This window comes from Phyllobates terribilis, unplaced genomic scaffold (assembly GCF_046119375.1).
Source record: "Phyllobates terribilis strain yellow unplaced genomic scaffold, ASM4611937v1 Scaffold_12__6_contigs__length_324123572, whole genome shotgun sequence".
Classification (NCBI taxonomy): Eukaryota; Metazoa; Chordata; class Amphibia; order Anura; family Dendrobatidae; genus Phyllobates; species Phyllobates terribilis.
This window is the reverse complement of record NW_027362772.1, coordinates 23,392,480-23,417,003: the sequence shown is the minus strand read 5'-3', so window position 1 is coordinate 23,417,003 and position 24,524 is coordinate 23,392,480. Positions and strand designations below refer to the sequence as shown.

General features: G+C 48.5%; 1 long non-coding RNA gene across 1 annotated transcript in view; it reads left to right on the top strand.

Moving 5' to 3' along the window:
- LOC141172962 (uncharacterized) overlaps positions 1-24,524 on the top strand; it is an 80,022-nt gene that overhangs the window by 5,479 nt on the left and 50,019 nt on the right. Inside the window, exon 2 of the long non-coding RNA XR_012252561.1 lies at positions 13,107-13,193. This is a non-coding gene — a long non-coding RNA (uncharacterized lncRNA). The remainder of the gene's footprint in view (positions 1-13,106; positions 13,194-24,524) is intronic.

Sequence of the window (24,524 nt, the reverse complement as noted above, 5' to 3'; positions counted from 1 at the left end):
GGTGATTTGAATTTTTGTGTTTTTTTTTAAATTTCATATTTTCTTGACTTTTTTTTGCTTTTCACTCTATTTAATAGTCCCCTTAGGGGACTTGAAGCTGTGATCTCCCTTCCCCACCCCCTCCCGAACAAAACAGTCATGCAAGAGTAAGTACAAAGTAATTAGGCTCAATATAACAGTAAAAATCTTTATTTTATGGTCAATGGGTAACCGTGGCATTGTGAACGAAAGTGCACACACACACACGAGTATAAAAACACATAAAAACATCTTACACAGACAATACAAAACTTATATCCTGTAAGTTTATCATTACACCTGGACACATCAAAGGAAATTTGTACAGTATGATAGACAGAATGAACAAAAATGGATTTGCACAGTGTGTTAGCCAAGTACAATCATGTACTGACGCAAAGAAACGCGCGTTGGGGTCGGCATGCAGCACACAGCACTACAGGCCACCAGGTAATTGCACATTCCTGAGTCTCCCCCTCACATTGTTAATGACGCATGAGTAGTATTTTTAGTTTATGACATAAGGTTACTGTGGGTGTTTAGGCAGCAAACACGCCGACCCCGACGCGCATTTCCTTGCATCAGTACATGATTTTATTTGTCTAATATACTGTGCAAATCCATTTTTGTTCATTCTGTCTATAATATTGTACAAATTTCCTTTGATGTGTCCAGGTGCAATGATACATTTACAGGATATAAGTTTTGCATTGTCTGTGTAAGATGTTTTTATGTCTTTTTATACTCGTGTGTGTGCACTTTTGTTCACAATGCCACGGTTACCCATTGACCATAAAATAAAGGGGTTTTATTGTTATATTGAGTGTAATTACTTTGTACTTATTCCTGCATGACCGTTTTGTTAGTTTTTTTTTTCTTTTGGTATTTAGTTTTCTCCGAACGGTCAGCCATTCTACACATGTCCAGGTGAATATGTGTCATATGTCACTAACTGCTCTATAAATCTGAGCTATTACCCTACTACTCTTATGACATATTACATTTGCTTAGTCCAGTGTTTGCTGTATTTTTCGAACAGATTGTAGATGATGATATGCATTCTGCACTCTGTTTCCAAACATTTCCCACAACATTACCGTAGTTTTGGAATTGAGCCGCTCTGCAGGACAAAGCAACAGATGCAACATGTTATATAGAGTCATGCATTGCAAATCCATGCAAAGTGTTTACATCAGCGGCCACCGGAGCAAAAAACAGCTGATCATTGTGGTGCCAATTCAGATCCTCAAAAATGTCAAATGTCAAAAGATTTGAGGCCGCCCCCTGATAACAGCCCATAGCATTATCCTCCGCCACCATCTGTATAGCACAATGCAGTAAGGGGGTAACGTCCTCCTAGAATCACCAAACCCAGACTCCTCCATCAGACGCAGATAGAGAAGTGCGATCCGTCACTGCACAGAACACGTCTCCTCCAGAGTCCAGTGGTGGCAGCTTTACACCACTCCATCCGACGGCATTGTACCTGGTGATGTACGGCTGCATGCAGCTGCTCAACCATGAAGCTCTCCGCGGGGCGCAGTGTTTGTGCTGATACCAGAGGAGATCTGGACTCTGCAGTTATGGGGTCAGCAGAGCAGGGAGACTTTTCTGAAGATTCCAGTGAGCACTAAGGGGGCCAAAATCTGGAAGCAGAAAGAGCATCACGCAGTATGCACTCTCACCACACAACCTCCATGGCCTGTATGCACTCTCACCACACAACCTCCGTGACCTGTATGCACGCTAACCACACAGCCTCCATGGCCTGTATGCACGCTCACTACACAACCTCCATAGCCTGTATGCACGCTAACCACACAACCTCCATGGCCTGTATGCACACTCACCACACAACCTCCATGGCCTGTATGCACGCTCACCCCACAATCTCCAGGGCCTGTATGCAAGCTCACCACAATACCTCCATGGCCTGTATGCACGCTCATCACACAACCTCCATGACCTGTATGCACGCTTACCACACAACCTCCGTGGCCTGCATGCACGGTCACCACACAACCTCCAGGGCTTGTATGCACGCTCACCACACAATCTCCATGGCCTGTATGCACGCTCACACCACAACCTCCATGGCCTGTGTGCACGGTCACCACACAACCTCCATGACCTGTATGAACTCTCACCACACAATCTCCATGGCCTGTATGCACGCTCACACCACAACCTCCATGGCCTGTATGCACGGTCACCACACAACCTCCGTGGCCTGTATGCACAGTCACCACACAGCCTCCATGGCCTGTATGCACGCTCACTACACAACCTCCATAGCCTGTATGCACACTAACCACACAACCTCCAGGGCTTGTATGCACACTCACCACACAACCTCCATGGCCTGTATGCACGCTAACCACACAACCTCCAGGGCTTGTATGCACGCTCACCACACAATCTCCATGGCCTGTATGCACGCTCACAACATAACCTCCAAGACCTGTATGCACGCTTACCACACAACCTCCATGACCTGTATCCACGCTCACCACACAACCTCCATGACCTGTATCCACGCTCACCACACAACCTCCATGGCCTGTATGCACGCTCACCACACAATCTCCAGTCCCTGTATTCACGCTCACCACACAACCTCCATGGCCTGTATGCATGCTCACCACACAACCTCCATGACCTGTATGCACACTCACCACACAACCTCCATGACCTGTATCCACGCTCACCACACAACCTCCATGGCCTGTATGCACGCTCACCACACAATCTCCAGTCCCTGTATTCACGCTCACCACACAACCTCCATGGCCTGTATGCACGCTCACCACACAACCTCCATGTCCTGTATGCACGCTCACCACACAACCTCCATGGCCTGTATGCAAGCTCACCACACAACCTCCATGATCTCTATGCACGCTCACCACAAAACCTCCATGGCCTGTATGCACGCTCACCACACAACCTCCATGATCTCTATGCACGCTCACCACACAACCTCCATGGCCTGTATGCACGCTCACCACACAACCTCCTTGACCTGTATGCACGTTCACCACACAACCTCCATGGACTGTATGCACACTCACCACACAAGCTCCATTACCTGTATGCATGCTCACCACACAACCTCCATGGCCTGTACCCACACTCACCACACAACCTCCAAGGACTGTATGCATGCTCACCCCACAACCTCCATAGCCTGTATGCACGATCACCACGCAACCTCCATGGCCTGAATGCACTTTCACCACACAACCTCCACGAACTTTATCCACACTCACCACGCAACCTCCATCGCCTGTATGCACGTTCAATACACAACCTCCATGGGCTGTATGCACGCTCACCATGCAATCTCCATGGCATGTATGCATGCTCACCACACAACCTCCATGACCTGTATGCATGCTCACCACACAACCTCCATGGCCTGTAAACATGCTCACCACAATACCTCCATAGCCTGTATGCACGTTCACAACACAACCTCCATGCCATGTATGTACGCTCACCACACAACCTCCATGAACTGTATGCACGCTCAGTACACAACCTCTATGACCTGTATGCATGCTCACCACACAACCTCCATGACCTGTATGCACGCTCACCACACAACCTCCATGACCTGTATGCACGCTCACCACACAACCTCAATGACCAGTATGCACGCTCACCACACAACCTCCATGACCTGTATGCACGCTCACCACACAACCTCCATGACCTGTATGCACGCTCACCACACAACCTCCATGACCTGTATGCACGCTCACCACACAACCTCCATGACCTGTATGCACGCTCACCACACAACCTCCATGTCCTGTATGCACGCTCACCACACAACCTCCATGGCCTGTATGCAAGCTCACCACACAACCTCCATGATCTCTATGCACGCTCACCACACAACCTCCATGGCCTGTATGCACGCTCACCACACAACCTCCATGATCTCTATGCACGCTCACCACACAACCTCCATGGCCTGTATGCACGCTCACCACACAACCTCCTTGACCTGGATGCACGTTCACCACACAACCTCCATGGACTGTATGCACACTCACCACACAAGCTCCATTACCTGTATGCATGCTCACCACACAACCTCCATGGCCTGTACCCACACTCACCACACAACCTCCAAGGACTGTATGCATGCTCACCCCACAACCTCCATAGCCTGTATGCACGATCACCACGCAACCTCCATGGCCTGAATGCACTTTCACCACACAACCTCCACGAACTTTATCCACACTCACCACGCAACCTCCATCGCCTGTATGCACGTTCAATACACAACCTCCATGGGCTGTATGCACGCTCACCATGCAATCTCCATGGCATGTATGCATGCTCACCACACAACCTCCATGACCTGTATGCATGCTCACCACACAATCTCCATGGCCTGTAAACATGCTCACCACAATACCTCCATAGCCTGTATGCACGTTCACAACACAACCTCCATGCCATGTATGTACGCTCACCACACAACCTCCATGAACTGTATGCACGCTCAGTACACAACCTCCATGACCTGTATGCACGCTCACCACACAACCTCAATGACCTGTATGCACGCTCACCACACAACCTCAATGACCAGTATGCACGCTCACCACACAACCTCCATGACCTGTATGCACGCTCACCACACAACCTCAATGACCAGTATGCACGCTCACCACACAACCTCCATGACCTGTATGCACGCTCACCACACAACCTCCTTGACCTGTATGCACGTTCACCACACAACCTCCATGGACTGTATGCACACTCACCACACAAGCTCCATTACCTGTATGCATGCTCACCACACAAACTCCATGGCCTGTACCCACACTCACCACACAACCTCCAAGGACTGTATGCATGCTCACCCCACAACCTCCATAGCCTGTATGCACGATCACCACGCAACCTCCATGGCCTGAATGCACTTTCACCACACAACCTCCACGAACTTTATCCACACTCACCACGCAACCTCCATCGCCTGTATGCACGTTCAATACACAACCTCCATGGGCTGTATGCACGCTCACCATGCAATCTCCATGGCATGTATGCATGCTCACCACACAACCTCCATGACCTGTATGCATGCTCACCACACAATCTCCATGGCCTGTAAACATGCTCACCACAATACCTCCATAGCCTGTATGCACGTTCACAACACAACCTCCATGCCATGTATGTACGCTCACCACACAACCTCCATGAACTGTATGCACGCTCAGTACACAACCTCCATGACCTGTATGCACGCTCACCACACAACCTCAATGACCTGTATGCACGCTCAACACACAACCTCAATGACCAGTATGCACGCTCACCACACAACCTCCATGACCTGTATGCACGCTCACCACACAACCTCAATGACCAGTATGCACGCTCACCACACAACCTCCATGACCTGTATGCAGGCTTACCACACAACCTCCATGACCTGTATGCACGCTCACCACACAACCTCCATGACCTGTATGCACGCTCACAACACAACCTCCATGACCTGTATACAAGATCACCACACAACCTCCATGACCTGTATGTACGCTCAGTACACAGCCTCCATGGCATGTATGCATGCTCACCACACAACCTCCATGACCTGTATGCACGCTCAATAAAGAACCTCCATGACCTGTATACAAGATCACCACACAAGCTCGATGACCTGTATGCACGCTCACCACACAACTTCCATGACCTGTATGCACGCTCACCACACACCTTCCATGGCCTGTATGCACGCTCACCCCACAACCTCCAAGACCTGTATGCACGCTCACTCCACAACCTCCATGGACTGTATGCATGCTCACCAAACAACCTCCATGACCTGTATGCACACTCACCACACAACCTTCATGGGCTTTATGCATGCTCACCACACAACCTCCAAGGCCTGTATGCACGCTCACCACACAACCTCCATGGCCTACATGCACGCACACCACACAACCTCCATGGCCTGTTTGCACGCCCACCACACAACCTCCATGGCCTGTATGCACACTCACCACGCAACCTCCATGGCCAGTATGTATGCTCATCACGTAACCTCCATTGCCTGTATGCACACTCACCACACAACCTCCATGGCCTGTATGCATGCTCATCACACAACCTTCGTGCCTGTATGCAAGCTCACCACACAACTTCCATGGCCTGTATGCACGCTCACCACACAACCTCCATGGCCTGTATGGACGCTCACCACACAACCTCCATGGCCGGTATGCACTCTCACCACACAACCTCCATGGCCTGTATGGACGCTCACCACACAACCTCCACGGCCGGATTGCACTCTCACCACACAACCTCCTTCACCTGTATGCACGCTCTCCCCCCAACCTCCATGGCCTGTATGCACACTCACCACACAACCTCCATGACCTGAATGCATGCTCACCACACAACCTCCACGACCTTTATCCACGCTCACCACACAACCTCCATGGCCTGTATGCATGCTCACCACACAACCTCCATGGCCTGTATGCACGCTCACCACACAACCTCAAAGGCCTGTATGCACACTCACCACACATCCTCCATGACCTGTATGCACGCTCACCACACAACCTCCATGATCTGTATGCACGCTCACCACACAACCTCCATGGCCTGTATGCACGCTCACCACACAACTTCCATGGCCTGTATGCACACTCACCACACAACCTCCATGATCTGTATGCACGCTCACCACACAACCTCCATGGCCTGTATGCTCGCTCACCACACAACATCCATGGCCTGCATGCACGCTCACCACACAACCTCCATGGCCGGTATGCACGCTCACCACACAACCTCCATGGCCGGTATGCACGCTCACCACACAACCTCCATGGCCTGTATGCATACTCACCACACAACTTCCATGGCCTGTATGCACACTCACCACACAACCTCCATGATCTGTATGCACGCTCACCACACAACCTCCAGCGCCTGTATGCATGCTCAACACACAACCTCCATGACTTGTATCCACGCTCATCACACAACCTCCATGGCCTGTACGCATGCTCACCACACAACCTCCATGGATTGTACGTACGCTCACCACACAACCTCCAAGGCCTGTATGCACTCTCACCACACTACCTCCATGGCCTGTATGCACGCTCACCACACAACTTCCATGGCCTGTATGCATGCTCACCACACAACATCCATGACCTGTATGCACGCTCACCACACAACTTCCATGGCCTGTATGCACGCTCACCCCACAACCTCCATGACCTGTATGCACGCTCACCCCACAACCTCCATGGCCTGTATGCACGCTCACCCCACAATCTCCAGGGCCTGTATGCACGCTCACCACAATACCTCCATGGCCTGTATGCACGCACAGCACACAACCTCCATGAAATGTATGCATGCTCACCACACAACCTCCATAACCTGTATGCACGCTTACCACACAACCTCCGTGGCCTGTATGGGCGGTCACCACACAACATCCATGACCTGTATGCACGCTCACCACACAACATCCATGACCTGTATGCACGCTCACCACACAACTTCCATGGCCTGTATGCACGCTCACCCCACAACCTCCATGACCTGTATGCACGCTCACCCCACAACCTCCATGGCCTGTATGCACGCTCACCCCACAATTTCCGGGGCCTGTATGCACGCTCACCACAATACCTCCATGGCCTGTATGCACGCACAGCACACAATCTCCTTGAACTGTATGCATGCTCACCACACAACCTCCATGACCTGTATGCACGCTTACCACACAACCTCCGTGGCCTGTATGCACGGTCACCACACAACATCCATGACCTGTATGAACTCTCACCACACAATCTCCATGGCCTGTATGCACAGTCACCACACAACCTCCATGACCTGTATGCACGCTCACCCCACAACCTCTATAGCCTGTATGCACGCTCACCCCACAACCTCCATGGCCTGTATGCACGCTCACCACACAACCTCCATGGCCTGTATTCATGCTCACCACACAACCTCCATGACCTGTATGCATACTCACCACACAACTTCCATGGCCTGTATGCACACTCACCACACAACCTCCATGGCCTGTATGCACGCTTACCACACAACCTCCGTGGCCTCTATACACGCATACCACACAACCTCCATGGCCTGTATACATGCTCACCACACAACCTACATGGCCTGTATGCATGCTCACCACACAACCTCCATGGCCTGTATGCATGCTCACCACACAACCCCCATGACCTGTATACATGCTTACCACACAACCTCCATGGCCTGTATGAATTCTCACCACACAACATCCATGGCCTGTATGTATGCTCACCACACAACCTCCATGGCCTGTATGCCCGCTCACCACACAACCTCCAGGGCCCGTATGCATGCTCACCACACAACCTCCATGACATGTATGCATGCTCACCACACAACCTCCAGGGCCTGATTGAATGCTCACCACACAACATCCATGGTCTGTATGCACGCTCACCACACAACCTCCATGGCCTGTATGCACGCTCACCACACAACCTCCATGGCCTGAATGCACGCTCACCACAAAACCTCCATGGCCTGTATGCACGCTCACCACACAACCTCCATGACCTGTATGCATGCTCACCACACAAACTCCATGGCCTGTATGGACGCTTACCACACAACCTCCATGGCCTGTATGCACGCTCACCACACAACCTCCATGGCCTGTATGCACGCTCACCACACAACCTCCAAGGCCTGTATGCACACTCACCACACATCCTCCATGACCTGTATGCACGCTCACCACACAACCTCCATGATCTGTATGCACGCTCACCACACAACCTCCATGGCCTGTATGCACGCTCACCACACAACTTCCATGGCCTGTATGCACACTCACCACACAACCTCCATGGCCTGTATGCATGCTCACCACACAACCTCCATGACCTGTATCCACGCTCACCACACAACCTCCATGACCTGTATGCATGCTCACCTCACAACCTCCATGGCCTGTATGCATGCTCACCTCACAACCTCTATGACTTGTATGCACGCTCACGACTCAACCTCCATGGCCTGTATGCACGTTCACCACAGAATTCCATGGCCTGTATGCACGATCACCACACAACCTCCATGTCCTGTATGCACACTCACCACACAATCTCCATGGCCTGTATGCACACTCACCACACAACCTCCATGGTCTGTATGCACGCTAACCACACAACCTCCATGGCATGTATGCACACTCACCACACAACTTCCATAGCCTGTATGCACATTCACCACACAACCTAAATGGCCTGTATGCACACTCACCACACAACCTCTATCGCCTGTATGCACGCTCACCACACAACATCCATGGCCTGCATGCACGCTCACCACACAACCTCCATAGCCTGTATGCACGCTCACCACACAACCTCCATGGCCGGTATGCACGCTCACCACACAACCTCCATGGCCTGTATGCACACTCACCACACAACCTCCATGACCTGTATGCACGCTCACCACACAACCTCCATGATCTGTATGCACGCTCACCACACAACCTCCATGGCCTGTGTACACCCTCACCACACAACCTCCATGGCCTGTATGGACGCTTACCACACAACCTCCATGGCCTGTATGCACGCTCACCACACAACCTCCATGGCCTGTAAGCACACTCACCACACAACCTCCATGGCCTATATGCAAGCTCACCACACAACCTCCATGGCCTATATGCAAGCTCACCACACAACCTCCATGGCCTGTATGCACGCTCACCCCACAACCTCCATGGCCTGTATGCACGCTTACCACACAACCTCCATGGCCTGTATGCACGCTCACCACACAACCTCCATGGCCAGTATGTATGCTCATCACGCAACCTCCATGGCCTGTATGCACACTCACCACACAACCTCCATGGCCTGTATGCATGCTCATCACACAACCTTCGTGCCTGTATGCAAGCTCACCACACAACTTCCATGGCCTGTATGCACGCTCACCACACAACCTCCATGGCCTGTATGGACGCTCACCACACAACCTCCATGTCCGGTATGCACTCTCACCACACAACCTCCATGGCCTGTATGGACGCTCACCACACAACCTCCATGGCCGGTATGCACTCTCACCACACAACCTCCTTCACCTTTATGCACACTCTCCCCCCAACCTCCATGGCCTGTATGCACACTCACCACACACCCTCCATGACCTGCATGCATGCTCACCGCACAACCTCCACGACCTTTATCCACGCTCACCACACAACCTCCATGGCCTATATGCATGCTCACCACACAACCTCCATGGCCTGTATGCACGCTCACCACAAAACCTCCAAGGCCTGTATGCATGCTCACCACACAACCTCCATGGCCTGTATGCACGCTCACCCCACAACCTCCATGGCCTGTATGCACGCTTACCACACAACCTCCATGGCCTGTATGCACGCTCACCACACAACCTCCATGACCTGTATGCCCGATCACCACACAACCTCCATGACCTGTATGCACGCTCACCACACAATCTCCATGACCTGTATGCACGCTCACCACACAACCTCCATGGCCTGTATGCACGCTCACCACACAACCTCCATGGCCTGTATGCACGCTCACCACACAACCTCTACGGCCTGTATGCACGCTCACCACACAACCTCCATGACATGTATGCACGCTCGCCACACAACCTCCATGACCTGTATGCACGATCACCACACAACCTCCATGACCTGTATGCACGCTCACCACACAATCTCCATGGCCTGTATGCACGCTCACCACACAACCTCCATGACCTGTATGCATGCTCACCACACAACCTCCATGACCTGTATGCACGCTCACCCCACAACCTCCATGGCCTGTATGCACGCTTACCACACAACCTCCAGGACCTGTATGCACGCTCACCACACAACCTCCATGGCCTGTATGCACGCTCACCACGCAACCTCCTTGGCATGTATGCACACTCAACACACATTCTCCATGGCCTGTATGCACCCTCCCAATGTAAGACTCCATTGCTGCACAAAAAGGATGCTCAAGTATGTTTATAGTTTGCTCAACCAAATTTCTACAATCCTGTGAAATGCTGGGAGAATATAGTGTGGCCAGATTAGACCAAATTGCCATCTACCAGGATGATGAAGATGAAACGAGGGTCGACATTTCAGCAAAACAATTATCCCAAGTAAGGAAACTCTCAATTGGTTTCACAGAAAGAAAATAAAGTTTCTAGAATGGCCAAGCCAATCCCATGACATGAATCAACAGGAAATTTATGGAAGGAACTAAAGCTCAGTGTTCATTGAAGGAGCCCACGGAAGCCTCAGGATGTGAAGAGTGTTTGTGTGGAGAACGGGTCGCAATCACAGCTGAGCAATGCCTGTGACTAGTTTCTCCAAACAGGAGATTTCTTGAAGCTTCATCACCAACAAAGTTGTATAAAGTGTTAAATACATTTCAGTAAGCGTGTTCATTATTTTTTCCCTGTTTCATTTCTCATGATTACACATAACTATTTTGTCAAGATTTTAACTCTAAGGTTTGGGTATGGCTTTAAAGAAGGCAACCACTTGCGATATAACACAATTTTATTTAAAATATAAAATACACAATTAAAGGAATAGTATGATATTATTATATTGCATAGACTTTTTTATATGTTAACATACAAAGGTTAAGTACATATACTCACGTCATCACCTTGGAACTTTTAAACATCATCCATCTGGAATATCAGAGAAGCAACCACCAAGGCAGAAAACACCTGGAAAAATCACAACATTGCATGGGCGTCCCACTTATGCATGTATTTCATACAACACTACACATCAGTGTAAGTACAACTATGGCTTCTGTCTTAGTAATATTTCTCTGGCCTTATATATAGTGAATTTACACTGGTAAGTCTAGTTCACCTTTAACCTCCAATGGCCAACCTTCGGAAAAATATGAATCAGAGATACAAGGTTCTCACACAGACAATGGGACAATAAACGCACACAATGCAAAAGCTCTCAGGAATCACATAAGTCAACTGCAGACAAAGGTTTAACAAATATCCATGTTTTACAATAACAAACAATAAACATAGGACTATTTGAGAGATGAACTTTCAGACAATGTGAGTAAACAGCTCTCAAGATTTTGTTACTATGAACATTGTCTGTGTGTAAACATAAGACAAGACTTGGAGAGAATATCTATCTGTGAATGTATAACCAGACCAATACTGGTTTGTCATGGTATGAATGCATTCTGTATATTTCAATATGGACTCAAAATATCCATTTTTATGTTCACACTACAAAAACTTAATTAATGGACATATATGGTTTGATTTCTTTGCCTCTGTGGATTGAATGGGTTGTTCCTCACATCTTGTGATGTCATTATGTAACATTATATGTTACTTTACGATGTCTTTATTGTTTGTACAAGTCCCCGATTAATTGTAAAGTGCTGCAGAATATTTTGCCACTTTGGAAACACAATTATTATTATTGTTGAATGGGGCTCACAGCTAAAACGTTTTTGGCTCTGTGCTGGATACAACTTGTTTGTTTGTGTGATCTTGGATTGGTAAATTAATACTATATGTATTACATTACTTATTCCATGGTAGTGACATTTTTAAAAGAGACTGGACTTTCAACAAATATAGCATAAATCAATAGTTCAAGCAAATTATAAGAGACTTTGTAATGTGTCTCATCAGAGAAATCTGCTCTCCTTCCAACTTATCAGCCATTTCTTCCCCTCCTCCGCCTCTTGAATGTTTCATCTACTTTGAAAAAGTAGCTCAAGTCCACCTATATATACATGTGTTTATTCCCAAGACCATCTATCTTCTATCTATATATGTTTTAGTAACCCTAGCAGCCATTATGCCTCATCATTCTGCTTTTCCTCTTTAACCCTTTGTTATTATGATATACATTTTTAGATGAAATCATCATTTTAACTCAGGATTGAATCATGATATTTGTTATTACTCTTTAAAATTTTTATATTTTGTAATTTTCTGTATTCTCACAGAGACAGACAAGAAACCTTTGGTGAACAATGAAGATGTTTTTGGCTCAGCATTACGCGCAGTTCACCTTTTTCTTCTTTCTTCTAACAGTAAGTTGATGTCTTAAATATTAATCTTTTCTTTCTTTCTTCAACTATGTCAAGTCATTTCAAAAAACTCAGAAAAGAACACTTGTGAAAAATGTGATATGAGAGGATATCCAGCGGTTGTGAATGACCTTTGTGGTTATTAACACATTGGCCGTCATTTACTAATGCTATCTAATAGTTCAACAAGTTTTTATTTGCAGTACCCCTCCTAACCACATGGTATGATGTGACAGGTAACAGAAGTAAACTGCTCTTTGATACCATCTAGTGGTTAAAATTAGCTTTACATATACATGCTTAAATACATTTTTGGAAACTTCCTGATCTCATGAGTGGAGAAACAAAAGCATTAACAAGTAAACTTCATCCTGGGTGTGGAGACACGAGGGTCAGTGGGTGCTCTCGTCTGCTAGCCCACCTGTCTTTAGAAAGACTGCATGGACAAGGGCACATCCCACTGAACACCTGCACTTCTTTTCCGTGGGCAGAATACTGCTTAGACAACACTGACTCGCCGGCATTAGAGCAGCTGCAACTTCGAGGCTTCCAGAGCTGACTATCCTCCACCAATGGCACCCAGCTTGTGGCACGCACCCACAGAGAGGAGGTAATGACAAGCTTAGGAAGCTGACAGTCCATTGAGGTACATGGCCAGGTGACCTGATTGTCCCAGCCTGGCTTCTCCAAATGTCTTCATGGGCTCATGTGACCCAATTGACCCAACCTGGCTTCTCCGAACGTCTCAATGGGGCCAGGTGACTGGATGGTGCCAACCTGGCTTCTGAACGTCTCCATGGGGCCAGATGACTGGATGGTGTCAATCTGGCTTCTCCTAATATCTCCATGGGGCCAGGAGACCAGATGTTCCCAACCTGGCTTCTCCAAATGTCTCCATGGGTTAAGTGTTGGTCAATGAAGCAGATCTGTATCCCTCCAGCTGGGGCCGTGGTCCCTTAAGCTGGCATCCTGTTGAGTGTCTCAATCTGTATCCCTCTGGTTAGAGTCATGGTTAGAGATGAGCGTTGTTCTACTCGAACTGTTCGCCAATCTCAAATTCGAGCTGTTTTGGGCGGTGTTCGAGCCGGTCGGCGAACACGAACAATTTGAGAAAAATTCGGCTGTTCGAGGTTATGTTCGATAACTGTTCGTGCACCAAAATCATAACTGGATTTTTTCTCAGTAATGATGAAAATTAATGTTAATACGCAGTTTGAGTGTACAGCGGGGCGGGGGGAGGGGCAGGGGATGGATCTCTGCAGGAACAATGAAGATCTCCATTTTTTTTTCTCTTTCCCGCATTTGCAGTGGGGAGGTGCAATCTGTCAGCCTATCAGCAGCGCACACACGGAGCGAAGTGCTTTTTTTCACACAAGCAAGGGCATATGTGATTGGCAGTGTATGTCACATGTCCTTGCCCTATAAGACCAAGCCATTTTCCCCGTCGCCACCATTTTCTCACTGCTGCAGCTGCGTGTTAGACGGCACCGCTGTTGCTGTGTGCGCTATACCTTGTTAATTTCAAGCCAATTTTCGCACAAATATACAGATAGCTTGGGAGTAGGGAATAGTTGTGATTGCAGTCCTTTTAAGGACTAGGTTACAGCATTTCCTACGACTTTTATCAGGCAGGTCTGTGCTCTTAAATAGATAGATTGTGGGAGTAAAGACTAATTGTAATTGGAGTCCTTTTCAGGACTAGGTTACATCAGTTCCTATCAGTTTTTGCCAGGCAGGTCTGTGCCAGTGCTGTGCAAGTTTTTTTCACAGCATTTGGCTGAATCTAGCAAAGCTAATCCTTTTTGGCCTATTGCAGAGTGTGTTAGTCAGTGGAGTAGCCTATCTGTGTTGCAAGATATACCACCTGTGTATAGAATACCAATTTTTTTACTGCACCTAGTGAAGTAAAATCTTTTGGGCATAGCATCATTCTATTAGTCCATCTATACTGACCTCCATCAGGTTGCAAACTGAATATAATTTTTTTCTGCATCTAGCTCTGAAAAAATATTTGGGCTTCTAGCGGTGTGTGGGACTTGTTCTATTAGTCCATCTATACTGACCTCCATCAGGTTGCAAATTAAAAATAATTTTTTTCTGCATCTAGCTCTGAAAAAATATTTGGGCTTCTAGCAGTGTGTGGGACTTGGTCTATTAGTCCATCTATACTGACCTCCATCAGGTTGCAAATTAAAAATAATTTTTTTCTGCATCTAGCTCTGAAAAAATATTTGGGCTTCTAGCAGTGTGTGGGACTTGGTCTATTAGTCCATCTATACTGACCTCCATCAGGTTGCAAATTAAAAATATTTTTTTTCTGCATCTAGCTCTGAAAAAATATTTGGGCTTCTAGCAGTGTGTGGGACTTGGTCTATTAGTCCATCTATACTGACCTCCATCAGGTTGCAAATTAAAAATAATTTTTTTCTGCATCTAGCTCTGAAAAAATATTTGGGCTTCTAGCAGTGTGTGGGACTTGGTCTATTAGTCCATCTATACTGACCTCCATCAGGTTGCAAATTGAATAAAAAAATTTTCTGCATCTAGCTCTGAAAAAATATTTGGGCTTCTAGCGGTGTGTGGGACTTGGTCTATTAGTCCATCTATACTGACCTCCATCAGGTTGCAAATTAAAAATAATTTTTTTCTGCATCTAGCTCTGAAAAAATATTTGGGCTTCTAGCAGTGTGTGGGACTTGGTCTATTAGTCCATCTATACTGACCTCCATCAGGTTGCAAATTGAATAAAAAAAATTTCTGCATCTAGCTCTGAAAAAATATTTGGGCTTCTAGCGGTGTATGGGACTTGGTCTATTAGTCCATCTATACTGACCTCCATCAGGTTGCAAATTAAAAATAATTTTTTTCTGCATCTAACCCAGCCAATAGTTTTGGCCTAATACCACAGTTTGGCCACTCAGCTCTGCTCGGTTACCATCCATTGTTTTTTTGTGCAAACAACTCCAGAGTTGTGAATTAGTTAACCACCAAAATGAGTGGAAAAAGGCCTGCTGCTGGTGGAAAGGGGAATAGGCGTGTTGGGAAGGGGAAAAAAGGTTGTGTCCGTGGGGTAGGTGCAGAAGAAAGACCATCTTCCAGCCAAACTAAAATGTCTACTTCTTTTAGCGGACAATGTGATAAGATCCCTTTCTTACGGCCACGCCAATCGCTACAAATTCCAGATGAGGCACAAAAACAGCAGGTGCTTCAACGGATATCAAGTGCTCCTTTAAGTGGGCTCTCCTCCACATCAACTTCAACATCACAAATACTCCAGTCCTCAAAGGTGTCACCCAAATCGCACTTGCTTCCTCACAGCTCCCAAATCTCCAGCTGCCCGTCTGAGTATGAGGTAGAACAGATGGTTGAGTCTGCAGAGCTGTTTACTCATACTATAGCCTGGGAATCAGAGGTCGACTCCAGCGCTTCTGTGAATCCAGACGAGGAAATGATCTGCACTGATGCCCAGAATCTTTATGAGTCGGATCCAGGACCAGACGCAGAAGGTTCTGACCATAATGTAGACCCTCATTCCCAAACTGTAACTCCTGTTGGTGGAGACAATGAGGAAGACGATGATAAGACTCAAATACCTGATTGGAGCGACAACTTTAGTTTTTTGTCAGGGCAGGAACAGGTTGGCTCTGAGGACGACGGGTGTGATAACGCACAGGGTGATGATGATGAGGTCGGAGATCCCACTTACTGTCAACCCACAGTCAGCCAAGAGATGAGGTCAGCAGAGGAGGTGGAGGAAGATGCTAGTGACGACGAGGTCAGGTTGCGCCTTCCTGGACAGAGACGTAGTACTGGAAGCACGTCAACAACTGCATCCTCAAACACAACTCTGCCTCTCACCACAAGTCGTGGTGGCTCTTCAGGTCGCATGGGTGCTAAGCCTTGCATAGCCTGGGCATTTTTTCAGATCGATAAAGATGACCCAACTCGTGTTATCTGTAACATTTGTCAGCAAAAGCTAAGTAGAGGCCAAAAAATACATAGTTTGAGTACTTCATGCATGAACCGGCACATGGACATGAAGCATAAGTTGCAGTGGGAAGCTCAGTGTGCTACAATGCGGTCTAGCCGGCCGGGCCAACCACCGTCTGCCATATCTTGTGCATCCGCGGCCTCTTCATCCTCTGTGACTGGGGGGACAGCAGTCACACCTGTTTTGGGGCGCAGACCTGCCACCTCTTTACCCGCAACAGCCAGCGTGATTGGCAGGTCATCATTTTCTTTGGAGGTGGTAACACCAGCTGGTCTTGAGCGCTGTCCGACATCGATAGCACCACCTTTGGATCAAGGCAACCTAACATGTCCGCCTGCATCTTCCTCACAGACCGGCAGTTTGCCGGGGACACCCTTATCAACCCCGTCTAAGCACAATAGCCAGCCCTCGGTCCCTCAGATGTGGACAAGTAAAAGACCATTTCCTCCTAGCCATGAGAAAGCTAAGAGGTTGAATTTCACCATCTGCAAGCTCTTGGCTACAGAAATGCTGCCTTTCCGCCTGGTGGACACAGAGGATTTTCGAGACCTTATGTCCGTCGCAGTGCCCCAGTACCAGATGCCCAGTCGGCACTACTTCTCAAAGAAAGGTGTGCCTGCGCTCCACCAGCATGTCGCACACAACATCACCGCTTCTTTGAGAAACTCTGTGTGTGACAGGGTGCATTTCACCACAGACACTTGGACGAGTAGGCATGGACAGGGGCGTTACATGTCGCTGACTGGGCACTGGGTAACTATGGTGACAGCAGGACAAGGGGCTGCTGTCCAAGTCTTGCCGTCCCCACGAGTTGTGCGTCAATCCTCTTTATGTCATTTTTCCTCCACTGCTTCTGCCTCCTCAACCTCCTCTCGGTCTTCCACCTGCACCCAAAGCCTGTCTGGTCATGCCACAAGCTTTCTAACTGCGCAGAAGGGATCCTGCACACCTCCTTACTATGCTGGCAGTAGGGCTCAACGTCATCAGGCGGTTTTTACATTGAAATGTCTGGGAAATGTGAGTCACACAGCTGAGGAGTTGTGGTCAGCTCTGGAGAACCAATTTCATGAATGGTTGTCTCCACTGGACCTGAAACCAGGGAAGGCCGTGTGCGACAATGCTGCAAACCTGGGTGCGGCCCTTCGCCGGGGCAATGTCACACACGTGCCTTGTATGGCTCACGTGTTGAACCTGGTTGTCCAGCAATTTTTAGCCCACTATCCCAGACTAGATGGCCTTCTGCAGAGGGCACGGTCGCTGTGTGCTCACTTCCGCCGTTCGCATCCCGCAGCTCAGCGACTTACATCTCTACAGAAGTCGTTGGGCCTGCCACTTCACCGGCTAAAATGCGATGTGCCTACCCGGTGGAATTCAACTCTGCACATGTTGCAGCGACTGTGGCAGCACCGACAAGCCCTGGTGCAATACGTTCTGACGTATAGCCTGGGCCAACGAGATTCAGAGGTGGGGCAAATCACGCTGGAGGAGTGGTCTCAGATCAGGGACCTATGCACCCTTCTGCACAGTTTTGAAATGGCGACGAAGATGTTTAGTGCTGACGATGCCATTATCAGCATGACTATTCCGGTGATTTACATGCTGGAGCACATGTTAAACAGAATTCGGAGTCAGGTGGTGGCACAAGAGGAGGTGGAGGAAGTAGAGGAGGAGGAGTTGTATGCGGAAGGGCTAACATCTGCAAGGTCCAGACGGTCGGCAGCACCAAGGCGGCAGGCATGTGAGGGTGGGGGAGATGGTTTAACCAGGGCGCATGGTAGCAGCCAAACTAGTGAGGAAGGTGCAGGAGCCCAGGAAGAAGTGGAGGACGAACTGATGGAAGACTCATCAGATGAGGGAGACCTTGATCACATTTCTGTTGTGCGAGGTTGGGGGGAGAGGACAGAGGAAGGAAGCATGATTGTTACCTCGCCACCAACACAACAGGGACTTGGTGCTCCTGGATGCGCAACACACATGAGTGCCTTCTTGCTGCACTACCTGCAACATGACCCTCGAATTGTGAGAATTAGAAATAATCCTGACTACTGGGTTGCCACACTGTTAGATCCCCGGTACAAAAGTAAATTTGCAGAAATTATTCCTGCCATAGAAAGGGATGCACGCATGCAGGAGTATCAGCAGAAACTGTTGCAGAATCTTACATGTGCTTTTCCACAAAATACCAGTGGTGCACGTAGTGAATCTCACAGTTCCAACTTGCCAACCGTGGGACCGTCAAGTGTTCAGCACTCAAACCGTAACAGAAACACAGTATCTGCTGGTAACATCAATTTTTGCGGAATCATTTCACCACTTTTTTAGCCCATCCTTTGCAAGGCCACAGGAGACAAGAAGTCTGACACATAGTCAACGCCTAGAGACGATGGTACAGGAGTATCTCCAAGTAAACATTGAAGCCACGACTGTGTCACTGGACCCTTGCTCTTTTTGGGCTTCCAATCTGGATAAATGGCCGGAGCTAGCCACTTACGCCTTGGAGATCTTGTCATGCCCCGCAGCCAGCGTTCTGTCTGAACGTGTGTTCAGCGCTGCTGGTGGTGTGCTGACAGATAAGCGCACGCGGCTCTCCACTGATAATGTAGACAGACTCACGTTCATAAAGATGAACAAATCATGGATCCGAAACGACTTTTCTACCCCTGTGTCATCCTGGGGAGAGTAAAAGCTTGATGATTGGTTAAAATCACCCTACCAACCGTTTTAAGCTTTCAAATTACTAATCATGTTTATCTGTATCTTGACTGGAAAATAATTTGGGCTTTGTAGCAGTGTGCAGCACTGATCCTATTAGGCCATCTATAATAAGCTTCACCAGATTTAAAATTAAAAATAATTTTTAGCTGCATCTAGCCCGGAAAATTATTTTGGGGCTCCGAGATGCGCAAGACACATAAGTGCCTTCTTGCTGCACTACCTGCAGCATGACCCTCATATTGTCAGAATTCGAAGTAATCATGACTACTGGGTTGCCACACTCTTAGATCCCCCAAACTTTTCGATCAACCTTTTCATTTTAATAAAGACCAAAAAAATGGTCATTTTTGAAATTATAAGCATTAGCAGGTTGTTAGAAACTGAAATCAAACAGTTTTCAACTCAAAACTTTATTCTAGGTGATGTTACATTTTCACATAGGACCCCTTGTTCGAAAGGAGCTTCTGAACTCTCTCGTCCATTGAATTTGTCAGGTTTTGGATGGTTTCTGCTTCAATTGTTTTGCATGAGGACAGAATACCCTCCCAGAGCTGTTGCTTAGATGTGAACTGCCTCCCGCCATCATAGACACTCCTTTTAATGATGCTCCAAAGGTTCTGAATGGGGTAGAGGTCAGGGGAGCATGGGGGTCACACCATAAGTTTGTCCCCTTTTATGCCCATATCAGCCAGAGATGCAGATGTTTTATGTGCAGCATGAGATGGTGCATTATCATGCAGAAAAATGATCTTGCTGTGAAATACACGGTTCTTCTTCTTGAACCATGGCAGGAAGTGCTGTTTGAGAAAATCCACATACATTATGGAGTTCATCTTTAGCGCCTTCAGGGATCCTAAAGGGGCCGACAATCTCTCTTCCCATGATTCCAGCCCAAAACATTACTCCACCTCCTCCTTGTTGGCGCTGTAGCCGTGTTTGCGTGGGGTGTCCATCAACCAGCCATCCTCCACTCCATTCATCTGGATCATCGAGCGCTGCACGGCACTCATCCGTGAACAAAACAGTTTTGAAATCAGTCTTCATGTAATGTTTGGCCCACTGGAGCCCTTTCTGCTTGTGTGAAGTGGATAGAGGAGGTCGACAGGATGGCGTATGCACAGCTGCAAACCTCTGAAGGACCCTGCATCTTGTTGTTTGGGGGACGTTGGAGGCACAAGCAGCTTCAAAAACTTGTCTGCTGCTATGACAAGGCTTTTTTGCCGCTGCTCTTTCAACCTGACGTAATTGCCTGTAGGAAAGAGTCCTCAATTTGCCCTTATCAGCACGCACACGTGTGTACTGTGAATCAGCTACATACTTCTTGATTGCCAAGACACTTCATCCTGATCATCGCACAATGTTGATTGTAGTCATGCCTTGACCTAAACACTCCACAATTTGTTGCTTCTCAGCAGCCGACACATCCTTTTTCTTTCCCATTTTGGCAGAAAATGTAGGCTGCTTAATAATGTGAGACAGCCTTCTTAAGTAGTCTTGCCTTTCATTGGACACACCTGCCAAACTAATTAGCACAGGTGTCTGCAATTGCTTACAGTGATATAAAGAGCCCTGACACACATCACCATCAATGAGTTTAACTGACAAACAAACAAATTCTTCCCTTATCACTCCTAAACACTTTTTGCATAATAATTTGGAACGCGGTGTACATGTGCTTTTCCACAAAACACCAGTGGTTCACGTAGTGAATCTTACAGTTCTAACTTGCCAACCGTGGTCTGTATGGAATTGTTCAATAAAGGGCCCAAAATTAAGATAACATAGATGGGAGAGGTCTCTATGAATAGGAATTCCTAAGTATTTGATACCCTGTGAGGGCCAGGCAAAGGGAAAGTTGGACTGGATGGAATCCTATATGGATTTAGGGAGGGAGACATCGAGGGCCTCAGACTTCGCTGCATTGATTTTAAAATTTTACCATGTAACAAAGTGATCTATTTCAGCCATAACAGCAGGGATGGATATATGTGATTGAGTGATATATACTAGGACATCATCAGCAAATAGAGAGCACTTGTACTCGGTGCCTCCCACCTCAATCCACCTAATATTGGGGTTATGGCGAATTGATGAGAGCAGGTGCTCCGTCACTAGGATGTATAAGAGAGGGGACAGAGGACATCCCTGCCTTGTCCCATTGGTGATTGTGAAAGGTGATGAAAATGTTCTGACGCACCCCCTGGGCCTTGGGACACCCGGAGCCGGACCCTTTTTGGTGGATGCTGGTGGTTGTAGTCTTCGTGGCGGCGATCCGGTTCCGTGGCTCAGGGCGGTCAAACCAGTGGCGGAACTATTTATGTGGTTTTGATGTTTAAATGTCCGACTACGCCACCCGTGGATTGCGGTCAGAGTGAACCGCCGCTACAGGGCAGACCGCTAAGGCTGGTGTTGTGGGTGCAGCAGAGCGTAGCATAACTCCCCACGGGAGGAGTATAGCCTCAGGGCAGTGTATGCGGAGGATGGGGGTGATGGTGCAGGGCAGCAGCAGTAACGACACGGAGTCAGTGATGCAGTTCAGGGCCTTTACTCACAGTTCTTATTATCCAGACCACGTCTGCAGGTAACGGCTGCCCACGTCGTACTGTGCTCACCAGGTGAGGGGCTCAGACAACTCCCAGATAACTTTGGAGCGCTTCACAGGACCCCCTTTGTGTGTCCTTTATCTGGCCTTTCTTACCAACACTTCTGTCCGGCTGCCTCGGGCCTCCTCTTGGTAAACTTGGCGCCAGTTTCCCTGACCCTATGTGGTGCCTTCCTAGCGGGTGGAGCAAGGGGCTGCGCCACATAAAATGTCAGAGCCTCCGGTTTCTAGCTGAGGGTCGTTTCCTGCCTCCACTAGTTCGGGGACCGGTCTCCCCCTTTGGCCTGACCCCTCCACGCAGGTGGATTCGGGCGTGCGGTGGCGACTCGCCCGTCCGCACCCCTGGGATCCCTTCATTCCTCGTTCCTGGAGCCTTCTCCGCTCCTCTTCCTTCCTTCTCCCTCTTGCAGGCCTGGGCCTCTGTTACTAGGCCCGCCTCCGGAGCAGAGCTCATGCAGAGCCCCTGCTCCCTGCCACTTCTGCTCAGACTTCTCTGCACTGAACTAAGATGGTGCCCACCTTTTATACTCCCTTCTCAATGCACCCAGGAACTGCTTCCTCCCTGCTCCTGCACTGCAGGGTTCCCCTTCCTCAGTGTTCCCTCCCCCCACTCCAGCCAGGGACAGGGACTGTCGTGCCCATCTCAGGGGCATATTGGTCGCCCTGCCCCACGGCAATGTGGTGTAATGCATGCAGGTGTCGGGTCCTGATCCACACTCCATCCTTATCTGAGAGTGAGATATCACACCTCTGGGTGAGGTGCAATACGTCTGTAGCAACCGAGCCCTCGGTGCTACAGTTCCATTTATCTTCAGCCTAGGTGACGTATTGTGATACAGGGCCGTGATTTTGGCTATAAAAGGGTCCCCTAGACCCCTACCCCAAGCTTTTTAAGAGAATCATATATGGCGTGCCAGGAGACTCTATGGAATGCTTTCTCAGCATCCAACGAGAGTATCTACTTACAAATTTTTAACTGCATCTAGCCCAGGAAATACTTTGTGCCTAGTAGCAGTGTCTGCTAGTCAGCGGATTATCCCGGCTGTTAAGCAAGCTACACCACCTGTAGTTTGGACACTTAATTTTTTCAAAGGAAATGCTTCGGGACCACGGGATACTTAGTGAAGAGCATCAGGAGGCACCCCAAGGCATAGGGGCTGGGACTGGAACTAGGATGCCTTGCGGTGGACAGCCGAGCTCGATCCTTATAAAAGCTTTTTAACTGCAGCAGCTTTAGTGGACGCTACTGGAGCTGGAATTACGCGGCTGCTGGCATGAGACTTGCCCTCCAATAGATCCTTGTAAATGGATTTAAAGTGTATTCATTCAAATTAGAGGGACAATTTAAATTAAAAAGCTTAGAGCTGCCTCCACCACAGGGGGGCTCTCTCGACCCACCAGCGGACAGGCACCAGTATTGGGAGAGGGGGGCTGGCCGTCAGGGTTCACCGCGGCTCTGGCACAAACCCGGCGACACGGAGGTGGCACGGGCAGGAGCGGACTGGCCGTCTCGGCTTCTCACTTTTTGGATTTTAGAAGGGCATGACATGCCTATATCTGTGTCTCCCCCTCCTTTTACTCCTCCACCTCTTTTCTTTTCGCATGACTATATGTACTTGTCACTTTTCCATGTGTTAGTTGTGTCTTCTGAGCAGTTTGTCAGCTTTTGGACACCTTTGAAGGTGTTTTCTATGTGTTTCTATGTGTTTTTGTTTGCCTGCCATTGGTTTTAACGGTGTTCGAAGGTGTTCGACGAACAGTTCGACGAACAGTTCGGCGAACACACGGGTGTTCGACGAACCGAACCGAACTCGAACACTACGGGGGTGGCTCAACACTAGTCATGGTGTCCTGGCTGCTGTTCTGTAGAGTCTCTCTGCAGAAGGATAGAGGTCCTTTTTTATACCCATATCTGTCCTTCAGGCCATCATCCACAGGTCATGGGGAAGGTGGGATGAGGTCAATTCTTATTGTTCGAGTATTCAATGAATCTGCATAATTTGTCCATCAGTGTCTGCAGGTCAAC